Genomic DNA, 8334 nt, shown 5'->3' on the forward strand with positions numbered 1-8334 from the left:
AGTGTATATCAAACAGCTGTTGGAAATAATTTGGACAACCCTCTTATTTACAATATCATTTGATCAACACCTAGTGGTCTTTGGTGGTATCTCGCATAACATTAATAAGTAAAATTGAGAAAGGAAATGGTGAATATGTCAAAGCGACAACCACCCGACCATAGAGCAAACAACAGCCGAAGGCAACCAATGGGTCTTCAATGTAGCGAGAATTCCCGCACCCGTAGGTGTCCTTCAGCTGGCCCCTAAAATATGCATAATAGTACAGTGATAATGGACGTCATACTAAACTCCGAATTATACACAAGAAACTAAAAATTAAAATCATACAAGACTAACAAAGGCCAGAGGCTCCTGACTTGGGACAGGCGCAAAATTGCGGCGGGGTTAAACATGTTTATGAGATCTCAACCCTCCCCCTATACCTCTAGCCAATGTAGAAAAGTAAAAGAATAACAATACGCACATTAAAATTCAGTTCAAGAGAAGTCTTTTTTAAAAGGCAACTTGAAATTATTGGTCCCATATTTATGTGCTATAGCAAATGTATGGGCTGCTGATCTGCATATATGATAGCAATATATTCTTATCTTTTCAATGACCCCTTATTTCTTCACTCCACTTTATAAGATAGAAATAAATGTTATTCCATATTTTATTGGTTTTTTCAAAGGTATCATAATTTAGACATAAAGACAAAACTAAGCACAGTGAAAAAAGTCTACTCTGTCCTGTAAAGGTTGAGATGTTTTTGTTGTTCAATCTTTGTCACTTGTATGGAAACACTAAATCTTGATAACCTACAACAGAAATATTATCACTTTTATTTCAATTCAATTGTTGCAGTTATCATGCATGTAATAGAGAAAATGATAAATTAGACCAGATCTCCACATTAATAATATCAAAACTAGAGGCTTCAATGAGCCTGTGTCACTCACATGATACTTTTATTTACAATTGATGCATGATACAGAAATTGTCCATACCAACCGTCAGTGTTTACCATACAAAAACCTGTCTATACCTACCATCGGTGATTAACAAGCATTACAGTACTCCTATATACCGTCTATCAATACTATTTTTCTCTACCTACCGTCGGTGGTTAACATATAATACAGTGCACCTATATACCGTCTATTATCAGTATTTTTCTAAACCTACCATCGGTGGTTAACATGCAATATAGTGCTCCTATATACCGTCTATCAACAGTATTTGTCTATACCTACCGTCGGTTGTTAACATACAATATAGTGCTCCTATATACCTTCTATAAACAGTATATGTCTATACCTACCGTCGGTGGTTAACATACAATATAGTGCTCCCATCAACCGTCTATCAACAGTATTTGTCTATACCTACTGTCGGTAGTTAACATACAATATAGTGCTTCTATATACCGTCTATCAACAGTATTTGTCTATACCTACTGTCGGTAGTTAATATACAATATAGTGCTTCTATATACCGTCTATCAACAGTATTTGTCTATACCTACCGTCGGTGGTTAACATACAATATAGTGCTCCTATATACTGTCTATCAACAGTATTTGTCTATACCTACCGTCGGTGGTAAACATACAATATAGTGCTCCTATATACCGTCTATAAACAGTATTTGTCTATACCTACTGTCGGTAGTTAACATACAATATAGTGCTCCTATATACCGTCTATCAACAGTATTTGTCTATACCCACCGTCGGTGGTTAACATACAATATAATGCTCCTATATACCGTCTATCAACAGTATTTGTCTATACCTAATGTCGGTAGTTAACATACGATATAGTGCTTCTATATACCGTCTATCAACAGAATTTTTCTATACCTACCGTCGGTGGTTAACATATAATATAGTGCTCCTATATACTGTCTATCAACAGTATTTGTCTATACCTACCGTCGGTGGTTAACATACAACATAGTGTTCCCATATACCGTCTATCAACAGTATTTGTCTATACCTACTGTCGGTAGGTAACATACAATATAATGCTCCTATATACCGTCTATCAACAGTATTTGTCTATACCTACCGTCGGTAGTTAACATACAATATAGTGCTCCTATATACCGTCTATCAACAGTATTTGTCTATACCTACCGTCGGTGGTTAACATACAATATAATGCTCCTATATACCGTCTATCAACAGTATTTGTCTATACCTAATGTCGGTAGTTAACATACGATATAGTGCTTCTATATACCGTCTATCAACAGAATTTTTCTATACCTACCGTCGGTGGTTAACATACAATATAGTGCTCCTACAATGTATATACCGTCTATCAACAGTATTTGTCTATATCTACCGCCGGTGGTTAACATACAACATAGTGCTCCCATATACCGTCTATCAACAGTATTTGTCTATACCTACTGTCGGTAGTTAACATACAATATAGTGCTCCTAAATACCGTCTATCAACAGTATTTGTCTATACCTACCGTCGGTAGTTAACATACAATATAGTGCTCCTATATACCGTCTATCAACAGTATTTGTCTATACCTACCGTCAGTGGTTAACATACAATATAGTGCTCCTATATACCGTCTATTAACAGTATATGTCTATACCTACCTACGGTGGTTAACATACAATATAGTGCTCCCATAAACCGTCTATCAACAGTATTTGTCTATACCTACCGTCGGTGGTTAACATACAATATAGTGCTCCTATATACCGTCTATCAACAGTATTTGTCTATACCTACCTACAGTGGTTAACATACAATATAGTGCTACCATATACCGTCTATCAACAGTATTTGTCTATACCTAGTGTCGGTAGTTAACATACAATATAGTGCTCCTATATACCGTCTATCAACAGTATTTGTCTATACCTACCGTCGGTAGTTAACATACAATATAGTGCTCCTATATACCGTCTATCAACAGTATTTGTCTATACCTACCGTCGGTGGTTAACATACAATATAGTGCTCCTATATACCGTCTATCAACAGAATTTGTCTACACCTACCGTCGGTGGTTAACATACAATATAGTGCTCCCATAAACCGTCTATCAACAGTATTTGTCTATACCTACTGTCGGTAGTTAACATACAATATAGTGCTCCTATATACCATCTATCAACAGTATATGTCTATACCTACCGTCGGTGGTTAACATACAACATAGTGTTCCCATATACCGTCTATCAACAGTATTTGTCTATACCTACTGTCGGTAGGTAACATACAATATAATGCTCCTATATACCGTCTATCAACAGTATTTGTCTATACCTACCGTCGGTAGTTAACATACAATATAGTGCTCCTATATACCGTCTATCAACAGTATTTGTCTATACCTACCGTCGGTGGTTGACATACAATATAATGCTCCTATATACCGTCTATCAACAGTATTTGTCTATACCTAATGTCGGTAGTTAACATACGATATAGTGCTTCTATATACCGTCTATCAACAGAATTTTTCTATACCTACCGTCGGTGGTTAACATACAATATAGTGCTCCTACAATGTATATACCGTCTATCAACAGTATTTGTCTATATCTACCGCCGGTGGTTAACATACAACATAGTGCTCCCATATACCGTCTATCAACAGTATTTGTCTATACCTACTGTCGGTAGTTAACATACAATATAGTGCTCCTAAATACCGTCTATCAACAGTATTTGTCTATACCTACCGTCGGTAGTTAACATACAATATAGTGCTCCTATATACCGTCTATCAACAGTATTTGTCTATACCTACCGTCAGTGGTTAACATACAATATAGTGCTCCTATATACCGTCTATTAACAGTATATGTCTATACCTACCTACGGTGGTTAACATACAATATAGTGCTCCCATAAACCGTCTATCAACAGTATTTGTCTATACCTACCGTCGGTGGTTAACATACAATATAGTGCTCCTATATACCGTCTATCAACAGTATTTGTCTATACCTACCTACAGTGGTTAACATACAATATAGTGCTACCATATACCGTCTATCAACAGTATTTGTCTATACCTAGTGTCGGTAGTTAACATACAATATAGTGCTCCTATATACCGTCTATCAACAGTATTTGTCTATACCTACCGTCGGTAGTTAACATACAATATAGTGCTCCTATATACCGTCTATCAACAGTATTTGTCTATACCTACCGTCGGTGGTTAACATACAATATAGTGCTCCTATATACCGTCTATCAACAGAATTTGTCTACACCTACCGTCGGTGGTTAACATACAATATAGTGCTCCCATAAACCGTCTATCAACAGTATTTGTCTATACCTACTGTCGGTAGTTAACATACAATATAGTGCTCCTATATACCATCTATCAACAGTATATGTCTATACCTACCGTCGGTGGTTAACATATAATATAGTGCTCCAATATACCGTCTATCACAGTATTTGTCTATACCTACCGTCGGTAGTTAACATACAATATAGTGCTCCTATATACCGTGTATCAACAGTATGTGTCTATACCTACTGTCGGTAGTTAACATATAATATAGTGCTCCTATAAACTGTCTATCAACAGTATTTGTCTATACCTACCGTCGGTAGTTAACATACAATATAGTGCTCCTATATACCATCTATCAACAGTATTTGTCTATACCTACCGTCGATGGTTAACATACAATATAGTGCTCCTATATACCGTCTATCAACAGTATTTGTCTATACATACTGTCGGTAGTTAACATACAATATAGTGCTCCTATATACCGTTTATCAACAGTATTTGTCTATACCTACCGTCGCTGGTTAACATACAATATAGTGCTCCTATATACCGTCTATCAACAGTATTTGTCTATACCTACCGTCGGTGGTTAACATAAGATATAGTGCTCCTATATACCGTCTATCAACAGTATTTGGCTATACCTACCGTCAGTGGTTAACATACAATATAATGCTCCCATATACCGTCAATCAACAGTATTTGTCTATACCTACTGTCGGTTGTTAATATACAATATAGTGCTTCTATATACCGTCTATCAACAGTATTTGTCTATACCTACCGTCGGTGGTTAACATACAATATAGTGCTCCTATATACTGTCTATCAACAGTATTTGTCTATACCTACCGTCGGTGGTTAATATACAATATAGTGCTCCCATATACCGTCTATCAACAGTATTTGTCTATACCTAGTGTCGGTAGTTAACATACAATATACATGTAGTGCTCCTATATACCGCCTATCAACATACAATTTAGTGCTCCTATATACCGTCTATCACCAGTATTTGTCTATACCTACCGTCGGTGGTTAACAGGGAATATAGTGCTCCTATATACCGTCTATCAACAGTATTTGTTTATACCTACTGGCGGAGGTTAACATAGAATATAGTGCTCCTGTATACCAAGAGAGATAACGGATCTGCATCTAGAATTTATCATGCTGCCCTTTTTTTGGATTTTTAAAATTCTTGTTATCCCTCAATTTTTACATTCATCCCAAATAATACAACAGTAGTCAATTAGGGGCAGAACACCCATTGTATTATGTTTTCTTGCAGTTATATAAAAAAAAATGTATTTAAGAAAGATGGTATATTCTGGATGATATATTAGCACAACCTTGGTCAATTTGATTTCTCCAGTTACTTTTAAGAATTTTGTAATACTTTAATTTATTATCAAGTTTGGTTGAAAAGTCTGAATAGTTTCTGCTTTGTTCCAGTAATCAAACATTTTGTTTCATATGCATCTATGAACATGTTATTAATTTTACACCACTCTTCAACCCTGTATAAATCTTCTTGAACATCATCATTTATATTTTCTAGATGTTTCCCCCTGATTTATGAATAGTGGTGTCATCAGCATATACAACGATATAGGTCTGTTTCACAATTTTTAATGCATAAGGGAAGGTCATTTATAAATAGCACAAACAATAGAGGACAAGGTATAGAACATTGGGGAACACCAAATTTTACATGTTGTTGTTCAGAGTTAACATTACAAATGTATACCTTTTGTTATTCAGGTACGACTTAAAAAAACTAACAGTAGTCTCACTAAATCCATACATGTCGAGCTTTAAACAAAGAAAGTCATATTCTACCAAATCAAAAGCTTTTTTTTAAATCTTAATAAAATTGCTAGGTTTAAATTACCATCTTTCATTTCTTGCAACCATGTGTCAATGATATTAAATAAATGTCAAGCTCAATCCAGTATATATTCCAAGTTATGGACAAATGATAATGCTATTAAAAATACCAAATCATAACCAGTGCTTTTCTCTTTTTCTATTTACAGTATATGACTAGGTAATAATGATTACTTTTTTCAACTATTTTCATACTTTTTTGTTTCCTCTGCTTTTGTATCAAGGGCATAATTGTTTATGGCAAACTAAGCATCTGCATAATCAAACTATTCCTAACTATACTCTACCTCAAATTCTGGAAACTGCAAAATTTTTGTCATAGCAGTCTTATGGTAGCTGAACTATTTCTATTTTTTGTAAATCTGGATTAATAAGTCTTTTGTCACATTCTGGGGCTATAGAAAAAAAACATTACAGAATTATCAAAATTATGTGTGTATAATGTTTGTGTACAGTCATTCAACTAAAAAAGGACAAAAATTATTTTTTTGTGTATAAATAAATAATTGTGATTTTAATGTCTTAATATTATAAAAAAAAACTTCAAAAGATTAAATTTAAATTATAATCTAAACATGAAAGAGCACATATAAATCAACCTTTTACTCAGATTTATATCTAAAACCAGTTATAACTAGCTATAATATCTTTGACTTCACAAATATCATCATCTAATTTTACAAATCAGTATTTATTTGGTGGCACTTCCTGCACACTAAGTATGTTATGCCTTAGGTTTAATTTTGATGCAATCACATTTCAGAAGGTACATGTCTTGAACTGTTTTAATGAATAAATTACAGTTTTAAACTCAGTTTAGGCTGACCTGAAGTCAATAGTCTTAAACAATGTCATCAAACTATCAGTTTTACTGTAATATATTGATATTGTGACATTTATGGGAAAGAGCATATGAGTTAGTCATATTGGTCAATACAATGGAAAGTTTATAGCTGAGACTACTATAACACTATGTGTTATACTAGTAGTCTCAGTTTATAACTATGTTAATGTCAATTATATACATGACATAATAATTAAATCATTTAAAAAACTATTCCAAAGATTTCTCTCAAATCATGTTTACATTTTTTTAGAGAAGAGTCTGTCTGAAATATATTCAGGGGTAGTCCAAATAATTATGACTTCTTAAAAAGCTATATTATGGGGAAAAGGGGGGGGGTCTATTATGGTTTTTTTTCATACAGGAGGAAGACGTCTAAGCAAAAAAAACACCCAACAAAACAAAATAAAATAATAGCCTGTCAAGACGTCCTTATATCATAAAAATTTGGTCTAATTTTGGGATAATACATTTAACTTCCTTTGATGTCGGGGAGGGGATAAGTTTTGACGATTAATTATTCTTGAAACTAACAATAATTATTTCTTATTGTTACTTTGTTAAGCGACCGAGATGTGTGGTTCTCGAGTTATTTAAAAAAAAAAGGGGGGGGGTTGTTACTATATCAAATTTACCCAGTTTGGAGACAATAAATATTTAAAATCTAACCATAAACTCCAATGTTCCCGCTTTTTTTAGCAGAACAAACTCGATGGCATTCTCGTCTCTGTTGTAATCAATAGTTAACTCATTTCTTCTTCCAGGTTATTTCTTAATTGATTATCAGCTGTCTATCTATTTACCATGTTTATGTTAAACTGGTCCGTAATTATATCGTAGTGTATCGATAACTGAACACAACAAGGATCCAGTTTATTAAACATATATAATATACAAGGTTCCTGAGTCAGTAACCGTAACTATCACCGTGCTTTGTGCGCATGCGCAAGAAACACCTACAACAAGAATAAAACAGGGTATACAGTTCCGTAATTTCGTATATTTTTCTTATCTTCATACTAAAGAGCTCCAAAAGTAGGCGTGCTTAGGTGCACTGGGCGGGTCTAAAAACCAACTCTCGGTGGTTAACGTCTCTCGATGGTTAACTTTAAGTGCCTACCACATTGACTGTACTTGGCAAGACTTTTAGACTTCACTTGATAAAACTTTTTAAAAGGCTTGCCGATTTGTCATATTTCATGATGGCCTATGATCCAAAACAAACAATCTTGAGTACAAAATAAAGAACAAAAGTTCAATCAATTTGAAAATATCTTAGGAAATATCGTTCATGTATATAGTTTGTTTTTAGCGGCACCAAAAGAGGG

At 34.3% G+C, this 8334-nt stretch overlaps 1 long non-coding RNA gene across 1 annotated transcript; it reads right to left on the reverse strand.

The window, feature by feature from the left end:
• Positions 1-641: 641 nt before the first annotated feature.
• LOC139490034 (uncharacterized) lies at positions 642-7857 on the reverse strand. The gene is made up of 3 exons (XR_011656247.1): positions 7676-7857; positions 6450-6557; positions 642-800 (listed from the first exon to the last, which is right to left on the reverse strand). It is a non-coding gene; the product is annotated as an uncharacterized lncRNA (long non-coding RNA).
• Positions 7858-8334: the final 477 nt, after the last annotated feature.

Source organism: Mytilus edulis, chromosome 1 (assembly GCF_963676685.1).
Source record: "Mytilus edulis chromosome 1, xbMytEdul2.2, whole genome shotgun sequence".
Classification (NCBI taxonomy): domain Eukaryota; kingdom Metazoa; phylum Mollusca; class Bivalvia; order Mytilida; family Mytilidae; genus Mytilus; species Mytilus edulis.